General features: G+C 39.3%; 1 non-coding gene across 1 annotated transcript; it reads right to left on the bottom strand.

Moving 5' to 3' along the window:
* Positions 1 to 8,113: 8,113 nt before the first annotated feature.
* Positions 8,114 to 8,232, bottom strand: LOC124616894. The gene has a single exon (XR_006979933.1). It is a non-coding gene; the product is annotated as a 5S ribosomal RNA (ribosomal RNA).
* Positions 8,233 to 9,568: the final 1,336 nt, after the last annotated feature.

The raw sequence follows: 9,568 nt of genomic DNA on the forward strand, positions 1-9,568 counted from the left end.
CCTATCACCCGCTTTCTGCCTGACATGGGAATGAGTCTTCTGTAATAAATTATTGGGAAATAAGTCAAGGATTCAACTGTGTTCAAGCTGTCCATGCATTGGCCTTCCTACCTAACTCTAACACAAAACCCAGTAACCCTACATAGGAGAGAAAGAGCTACTTTTGGAGAAATTAACTGCTCCTGCAGTACTACTCAGCTGTTTTTTTTTTTTAAATCTAATACTAGCTGCACCCTGCATTTCCAACTGTGGTTAAAGAGTAATTTATAAAGAAATGCTAATTCTGAAACTTACTATCCATGTGTATATACCACACAAAAGTTATCTGTTGGAGGTACTGAAATGCAAGCCACTTGTGTCCCAGAACCACACGACATTGGGAGGGGGGATATTTTTTTTTCGATGATGGGAGAAGTTGACAGAATACGTGTCATTCACAACTTACTTTAGGAAAACGTTTTTATGTGACTGAATAATGAATTGCAAAACATACCAGGGAAGGGAGTTGATAATTTCACAACTGTTTGTGAAATTTCTGGCAAGGAAACAATCATAATTTTCTTTGTGTGTATGAAGAGCCGTAAATTTACTGTAATACATCTCTGTAAACAATGTTTGGAAACTTCTTGTTCTCTGTAGACATATAGAGATTTAAGGCTCTTGATTCAGGTGATCAGTGAACATAGAGCTGTCCATACAAAAAAAACAGTGTATCCGGATAAATACCTGGGACTTTTAACATTTGTCCTTGAATTGGAAACGCAAGTTGGTTGCGATGATAGGAATTGGTTGTATCTGTACTGTCTTGCCTTTGGCTCAGCCAATTATGATGGTGGCCAGCATGATTTGCCTTCTCAGCTCTGCAATACAAAATGTCGTGCCATTGCACATTCTTGATGTTTCCAGGTTATGCATCAGTATGACACGCACACCCACCTTCAGCTCCAACTTGTAGCAAGGCATCTGTGACAACTCTAATTGGTTTAGAAAAACTACAAGGTATGTAGTAACATTGTCTCTTGTTATCTCTTTATTGATTGATGTGAGGTGGTCATCTCATCAGGTACCTGACCAATAAAGTTTTTATTGATGTTTTCCACCTATTCATTCTTGGGCGTGGGCACTAATATCATTCTTTCACGTAACCACTCCTCACTGCTCAGGTTTTGCTGTAAACTCAGAAAAACCTCATTAATTAGGTTGTCTTCCAAGCTTACAACATTGCAGAAAAATTTACTAACTCTTCTTCATCCTTTGCCATTTGACACTTGCCGATCTCAAGGAGGTATTGAGCAGAGAGCTGAGACTTTCAGTTGTTGCAGAGCTGAACTCTCATATTAGTTGGGAGGTGCATTATTTCTACATTGTCCACATCTTGATGACTTAAGGCATGTAGTGATCTCGTCTGTAGCAGTGCCTATAAGAAGACACCAGCGAGCAAGTTAGCCACTCCGCCCATCAACATTAGGTTATCATAGATGTCTTGCAAGCCCCGCTCACCATAGAGCCTGCATAAGAGGCATTATGGGCATCAGTAACAAACTGACATTTATCAAATTCAGCTCATGCTGTTATGACATACATTTGCTTGCAACGGTAGTTGGACAATAAACTGCATATGTGATCAAAAGTAAGAGCTGCCGGTTCTTGTAAAGGGACAAGCTGACAGTAATTGACACACCTTAGGTGGAATCCAAAAGAGGACTAAGGCTTTGCACAAATTTGTGACTGTTGCACTCAAAGTCAAAAAACGCTGTCTGAGTCTTTTTTGCAAGCTTTCCAATCATATGGAGGAAAAGTGGCTGGGAAGACCGGTGGAATGGTACCCTGTCTGTTAACAGAAGCTGACAAAATGGTCACTGCTGAAGTAAGTTGTTCAGTCAGGCTCAGTGGCATGGCTTTCATAGTGACTAAACCAGATGAAACTATACTTAAAGTCTGCACATGTGGAAACCATTCCAAATTTGTTGCCATCTTTTAGTAACCAAGTACTACACAAAACTGATCCAAGCAACACAAATATGGCTTTATTCACAAAGCTCTGATCAATAATGGAAATTTGTGATTCCACAAGTAACAAGACAAAAGAATCATACAGAAGATGAAACACAAGTGATACATAGAACAACCAATGTGACTGGTACAAATTAAAAGAACATAGCGAATGAGAGTCAGCACTGCTCCATGCGTGTATACGCACGAGTTGCCAATAGATGGATTGGTGGGGACCATGCCATGTGCATGCTTCCTATGGGTGGTTGCTTGTGGCCGGCCCATGAACTTAGAGTTGGTGGTTGACTCCACTCACATGCCCTAGCAGCAAGATACAGCAATATCGAATTTTTTCTTACTAATATCAATATACATGGCTAATTACTGATGTATCAAGTAATCGATATTCAATACTGAATACCGCAAGTGATATTTTGTTGTTGTCTGTCTTTCACTGACTCATAGGCACTACAGTTCTCATTGCCAGATTTCTTGCCCATTCCAGCTATTATCAATCTTTGCAGTCTATCAGTAAATGTCTTACAACGGGCTTAAATTAACTGCATATCCAGTACTACAAATGAGCAACAGATTTGAATGTAAACGTATCTATCCTTCATGTTCATGAAAATCTGCTAGTTTCGTAAGTGTCATTTTTACCGCAGCAATTGAAAGGTACGAAGTATAAAATGAACACATTTGGTGACCGCACTCTATGAGAATGGTGGAAATTACCACTCCCTGCTCCCAGTCATCAGGCAAAATGTGCACTCTCCTTGCCCCTTGAGTGCCTGGATCATGGAATGACAGACACACAGTAAAAGTAACAGATGCAGAACAAAAGTCACATACACTACTACACTGGTATTATTGGAAAATGGACTCTTGTCTGAAATGTTTATGGTAAGTACAATATTTCCTGCACAGGACACATATGAGAAGTGTTTCGCTCCCAAGACTTCTTTTGTGTAGGAATGGGGAAGAAAAATGTATATCAAAATAATGATAATTTTGTTTCAGTAACATCGATATTTTTTATAAATATCGACAATGTATATGGATACTTTTAAAAAATTTCCCAGCCCTATATTCACATACAAATTTGTCATTTTCTTAGAGTTCTGAACTGCAGCACCCATAAATTAAAATTTATCCTTAGACTATGTCAGTGCAGCTTGATGGAGTTCATTTGTGCTGTAGTTGTGCTGTTGCTGGAATGTGGTAAATTTCACCAACTTTCTATGAAAGAATACAAAGTGATACTGATTACATTGCAGCAGACTGTGTAATTGCTTGTTGCATTAAAATATTTAGTAACAGGTAACATCACTCGTTTGTACAGTTTGAGCTCTCATATCAGACTAACGACATTTTTCACAGTTCTCTAGATGTCATCTGTTCTTCCATGATGTTATACCTCATTGTCAGGTACAGCCCTTACTCAGTGATACACGACACTACCCCAAACCAGGATGCCAACTCACAGAGGATACACAACTCTGCACAGATATAAAAGTGAGAAAAACCAACTAATTAAAAGCAATACCGACATTTTCGGTCTGAATAAACTATATTTCTTTGATCTCGGTTGTGACAGCCTTATTTTTTTTTTTTTTTTTTACTAGTAACTGAGTAAAAAACCAAAATATCAAATAGCCATAGCAGCAGTGTTAAAATGTTTTGCTTTTCAATAAATCTTTTACAAAATTGATTTATTTTCGTCACAAAATTTACATTGGTTTGAAATACAGCTTTATTACAGAAAATTAGAAAAGCTATCAATGCTATTTTAATAACAATGCCAACAGAAACAAGCAACAAACACATGGCATAAGGATTGTTACAGCATTGCTGAGAAAATAATGTCCCTGTTGCCATGTGTCATGGCTTAAGGTACACATGTACTTGCAGTGCGGAAAACTTGCGCCCACATAGTCTATACAGTAGTTTCTCACTGGCATCACTGGACATCCTCTGTATTGCAGAATGGCACCAGCCCTGAACTGGAAACATTTTTATGGAGTAACATAATAATGAAGTACAATCTGTAGCCCTTTGTTACGTATCTGGTATTTTCTTAAAACTAAAATATATTCGGGCTGGCCATGAACAATTCCCATATTTCATACAAAATCTGGAATTCTCATTTTAAAGCAGAAATATTCTACATCTACATAAATACTCCGCAATCCACCATATGATGCGTGGCAGAGGTACCTCGTACCACAACTAGCATCTTCTCTCCCTGTTCCACTCCCAAACAGAACGAGGGAAAAATGACTGCCTATATGCCTTTGTGTGAGCCCTAATCTCTCTTATCTTACCTTTGTGGTCTTTCCGCGAAATGGAAGTTGGCGGCAGTAAAATTGTACTGCAGTCAGCCTCAAATGCTGGTTCTCTAAATTTCCTCAGTAGCGATTCACGAAAAGAACGCCTCCTTTCCTCTAGAGACTCCCACCCGAGTTCCTGAAGCATTTCCGTAACACTCACATGATGATCAAACCTACCAGTAACAAATCTAGCAGCCCGCCTCTGTATTGCTTCTAAGTCCTCCCTCAATCCGACCTAATAGGATTAAATAAAAGGATAATAAGAGCCAATGGAATAGAGTATTATATGCAAAGTAGCAAGGGGCATAATTCAAAAAGTACATCTGTTTTGTTACATAACTATATATATAAACCCAACACAAACATCTTTCACGTCTGTTAGTTTCTAGCTTCCGTGAGTCTTTGTGTTCAAGATTTTAGTGTCCAAGCGTGTAGCGTTGTTCTGAATATTCACAACTCTTAAGTTCAAGGACAACTGTGTGAAAGAGTTAACCTCATTGGAAGCTGAGCTTGTTGTTGTTGTTGTTGTTGTTGTGGTCTTCAGTCCTGAGACTGGTTTGATGCAGCTCTCCATGCTACTCTATCCTGTGCAAGCTTCTTCATCTCCCAGTACTTACTGCAGCCTACATCCTTCTGAATCTGCTTAGTGTATTCATCTCTTGGTCTCCCTCTACGATTTTTACCCTCCACGCTGCCCTCCAATGCTAAATTTGTGATCCCTTGATGCCTCAAAACATGTCCTACCAACCGATCCCTTCTTCTAGTCAAGTTGTGCCATAAACTTCTCTTCACCCCAATCCTATTCAATACCTCCTCATTAGTTACGTGATCTACCCACCTTATCTTCAGCATTCTTCTGTAGCACCACATTTCGAAAGCTTCTATTCTCTTCTTGTCCAAACTAGTTATCGTCCATGTTTCACTTCCATACATGGCTACACTCCACACAAATACTTTCAGAAACGACTTCCTGACACTTAAATCTATACTCGATGTTAACAAATTTCTCTTCTTCAGAAACATTTTCCTTTCCATTGCCAGTCTACATTTTATATCCTCTCTACTTCGACCATCATCAGTTATTTTACTCCCTAAATAGCAAAACTCCTTTACTACTTTAAGTGTCTCATTTCCTAATCTAATTCCCTCAGGATCACCCGATTTAATTTGACTACATTCCATTATCCTCATTTTGCTTTTGTTGATGTTCATCTTATATCCTCCTTTCAAGACACTGTCCATTCCGTTCAACTGCTCTTCCAAGTCCTTTGCTGTCTCTGACAGAATTACAATGTCATCGACAAACCTCAAAGATTTTACTTCTTCTCCATGAATTTTAATACCTACTCCGAATTTTTCTTTTGTTTCCTTTACTGCTTGCTCAATATACAGATTGAATAACATCAGGGAGAGGCTACAACCCTGTCTCACTCCTTTCCCAACCACTGCTTCCCTTTCATGCCCCTCAACTCTTATAACTGCCATCTGCTTTCTGTACAAATTGTAAATAGCCTTTCGCTCCCTGTATTTTACCCTTGCCACCTTCAGAATTTGAGAGTATTCCAGTTAACATTGTCAAAAGCTTTCTCTAAGTCTACAAATGCTAGAAACGTAGGTTTGCCTTTTCTTAATCTTTCTTCTAAGATAAGTCGTAAGGTTAGTATTGCCTCACGTGTTCCAACATTTCTACAGAATCCAAACTGATCTTCCCCGAGGTCCGCTTCTACCAGTTTTTCCATTCGTCTGTAAATAATCCGCATTAGTATTTTGCAGATGTAACTTATTAAACTGATAGTTCGGTAATTTTCACATCTGTCAACACCTGCTTTCTTTGGGATTGGAATTATTATATTCTTCTTTAAGTCTGAGGGTATTTTACCTGTCTCACACAGATGGTAGAGTTTTGTCAGGACTGGCTCTCCTAAGGCAGTCAGTAGTTCTAATGGAATGTTGTCCATTCCCGTGGCCTTGTTTCGACTCAGGTATTTCAGTGCTCTGTCAAACTCTTCATGCAGTATCGTATCTCCCATTTCATCTTCATCTACATCCTCCTCCATTTCCATAATATTGTCCTCAAGTACATCTCCCTTGTACAGACCATCTATACACTCCTTCCACCTTTCTTTGCTTAGAACTGGGTTTCCATCTGAGCTCTTGATATTCATACAAGTGGTTCTCTCTTCTCCAAAGGTCTCTTTAATTTTCCTGTAGGCAGTATCTATCTTACCCCTCGTAAGATAAGCCTCTACAGCCTTACATTTGTCCTCTAGCCATCCCTGCTTAGCCATTTTGCACTTCCTGTCGATCTCATTTTTGAGACGTTTGTATTCCTTTTTGGCTGCTTCATTTACTGCATTTTTATATTTTCTCCTTTCATCAATTAAATTCAATATTTCTTCTGTTACCCAAGGATTTCTACTAGTCCTTGTCTTTTTACCTACTTGATCCTCTGCTGCCTTCACTACTTCATCCCTCAGAGCTACCCATCCTTCTTCTACTGTATTTCCTTCCCCCATTCCTGTCAATTGTTCCCTTATGCTCTCCCTGAAACTCTGTACAACCTCTGGTTCTTTCAGTTTATCCAGGTCCCATCTCCTTCAATTCCCACCTTTTTGCAGTTTCTTCAGTTTCAATCTGCAGTTCATAACCAATAGATTGTGGTCAGAATCCACATCTGCCCCTGGAAATGTCTTACAATTTAAAACTTGGTTCCTAAATCTCTGTCTTACCATTATATAATCTATCTGATACCTACTACTATCTCCAGGATTCTTCCATGTATACAACCTTCTTTTATGATTCTTGAACCAGGTGTTAGCTATGATTAAGTTATGCTCTGTGCAAAATTCTACAAGGCGGCTTCTTCTTTCATTTCTTCCCCCCAATCCATATTCACCTACTATGTTTCCTTCTCTCCCTTTTCCTACTGACGAATTCCAGTCACCCATGACTATTAAATTTTCATCTCCCTTCACTACCTGAATAATTTCTTTTATCTCATCATACATTTCATCTATTTCTTCATCATCTGCAGAGATAGTTGGCATATAAACTTGTACTACTGTAGTAGGCATGGGCTTTGTGTCTATCTTGGCCACAATAATGCGTTCACTATGCTGTTTGTAGTAGCTAACCCGCACTTCTATTTTTCTATTCATTATTAAACCTACTCCTGCATTACCTCTATTTGATTTTGTATTTATAACCCTGTAGTCACCTGACCAGAAGTCTTGTTCCTCCTGCCACCGAACTTCACTAATTCCCACTATATCTAACTTTAACCTATCCATTTCCCTTTTTAAGCTTTCTAACCTACCTGCCCAATTAAGTGATGTGACATTCCACGCTCCGATTCGTAGAACGCCAGTTTTCTTTCTCCTGATAACGACATCCTCTTGAGTAGTCCCCACCCGGAGATCCGAATGAGGGACTATTTTACCTTCGGAATATTTTACCCAAGAGGACGCCATCATCATTTAATCATACAGTAAAGCTGCATGTCCTCGGGAAAAATTACGGCTGCAGTTTCCCCTTGCTTTCAGCCGTTCACAGTACCAGCACAGCAAGGCCGTTTTGGTTAATGTTACAAGGCCAGATCAGTCAGTCATCCAGACTGTTGCCCCTGCTACTACTGAAAAGGCTGCTGCCCCTCTTCAGGAACCACATGTTTGTCTGGCCTCTCAACAGTTACCCATCCGTTGTGGTTGCACCTACGGTACGGCCATCTGTATCGCTGAGGCACGCAAGCCTCCCCACCAACGGCAAGGTCCATGGTTCATGGGGGGGTCTAGCGCCAACAGCACCCGGTGTTCCCAGGCGGTCACCCATCCAAGTACTAACCGGGCCCGATGTTGCTTAACTTCGGTGATCGGACGAGAACCGGTGTATTCAACATGGTATGGCCGTAAGCTGAGCTTATTAAAAGTAAATTTCATTGACTTTCGATTATAGGCCCTGTTTGGGCATTTATGATCAGACTTAAGTATGACTATCCATCGTAGTGAATCATATCAAATAAACTGTGTTAAATGAACACTACAACTTTTGAAGGAATTAATTCAGTGTACATGTGCTAAGCAGAATCAAAGATATCAAATCATTTTGAAACATGAATCGGCCACCTATTAACTGTTAATGAGCACCTTTGGCAGCAACGGCTAAACAATGCAGCTAGCTGATGGTAATAATTTGATATGAGTGGTGGATGGAGTAAGTTTCCATTCATTTACCTATTTAATATTTCAATTCAATGTATCTTTGTTCAATTTCTAAGTTTATTATAGGAAATAATAGGAATAGAAAACCAAAAATCTGTTATTTTGAGTGCTTTCAATGGTCAGGTTAAAGTGACATGGAAGGAAGGGGGGGAGGGGGACGGAGGGGAGCGGGACAGGGGAGGGAGGGGGGGGGGGGAGGGAGGGAGGGAGAGAGAAGTTAAAAAGATATAACCACAGATATTCCGTAATAACCACCATCACTACACAGATACAGCAGCTCGAGATGATACTGATGTATACGATATGTACGACATCTGTAGAAATTTCATACTCAAAACAGATGGTTTCAACTATTGCAATCATTCCTCATTGGCTAGGTAGACATGATTAGACATGTTACACCACATATTCCTCCATTTAGATGAGTAGTGCCACCACAATCACACAAAAATAAACGAATAGCCAGTAGTACCTATATCTGAACTCTTAGACTTTCAGTTACTACAATATATTTACATCTTCCATTCTGTGTACATCTTTACATCAATTATTCATTTCCAATAGAATCTGGGAAAATGTTAATTAGCTTTTTAATGTAAACATTACAATATTTCACTTGAGCATTGCTCCTAACTAGTGATTTGTATAATCCACTCTTAAATTAATTAAGTGTGACAAAATCATAAAGTAACTATCACAAACTATTTGTATGTTGCTTCAATTCATCTGCACGTCAGTCGATAATTGTACAATGACGGGTTAGTCAGTTCAACCTCACGGTTGATCTTCGTCTTCTATTGAGTTAAGGTAAGCGATGAGCTTGTCTAGTTATACTAAGTTCCACTAACCTACCTTTAAAAATGTATAAACCCAAGCTTCAAATAATGGAAACTTCAGCTTGGAGTATCAATGATATAAGGAAAGATAGACTGCTACTCATCATGAAGATAACACACTGAGTTGCAGACAGGCACAATGAAAATACACACATTAGCTTTTGGCCAAGGTCTTCTTCAGAAAGGAAACAAA

Source organism: Schistocerca americana, chromosome 5, assembly GCF_021461395.2.
Source record: "Schistocerca americana isolate TAMUIC-IGC-003095 chromosome 5, iqSchAmer2.1, whole genome shotgun sequence".
NCBI lineage: Eukaryota > Metazoa > Arthropoda > Insecta > Orthoptera > Acrididae > Schistocerca > Schistocerca americana.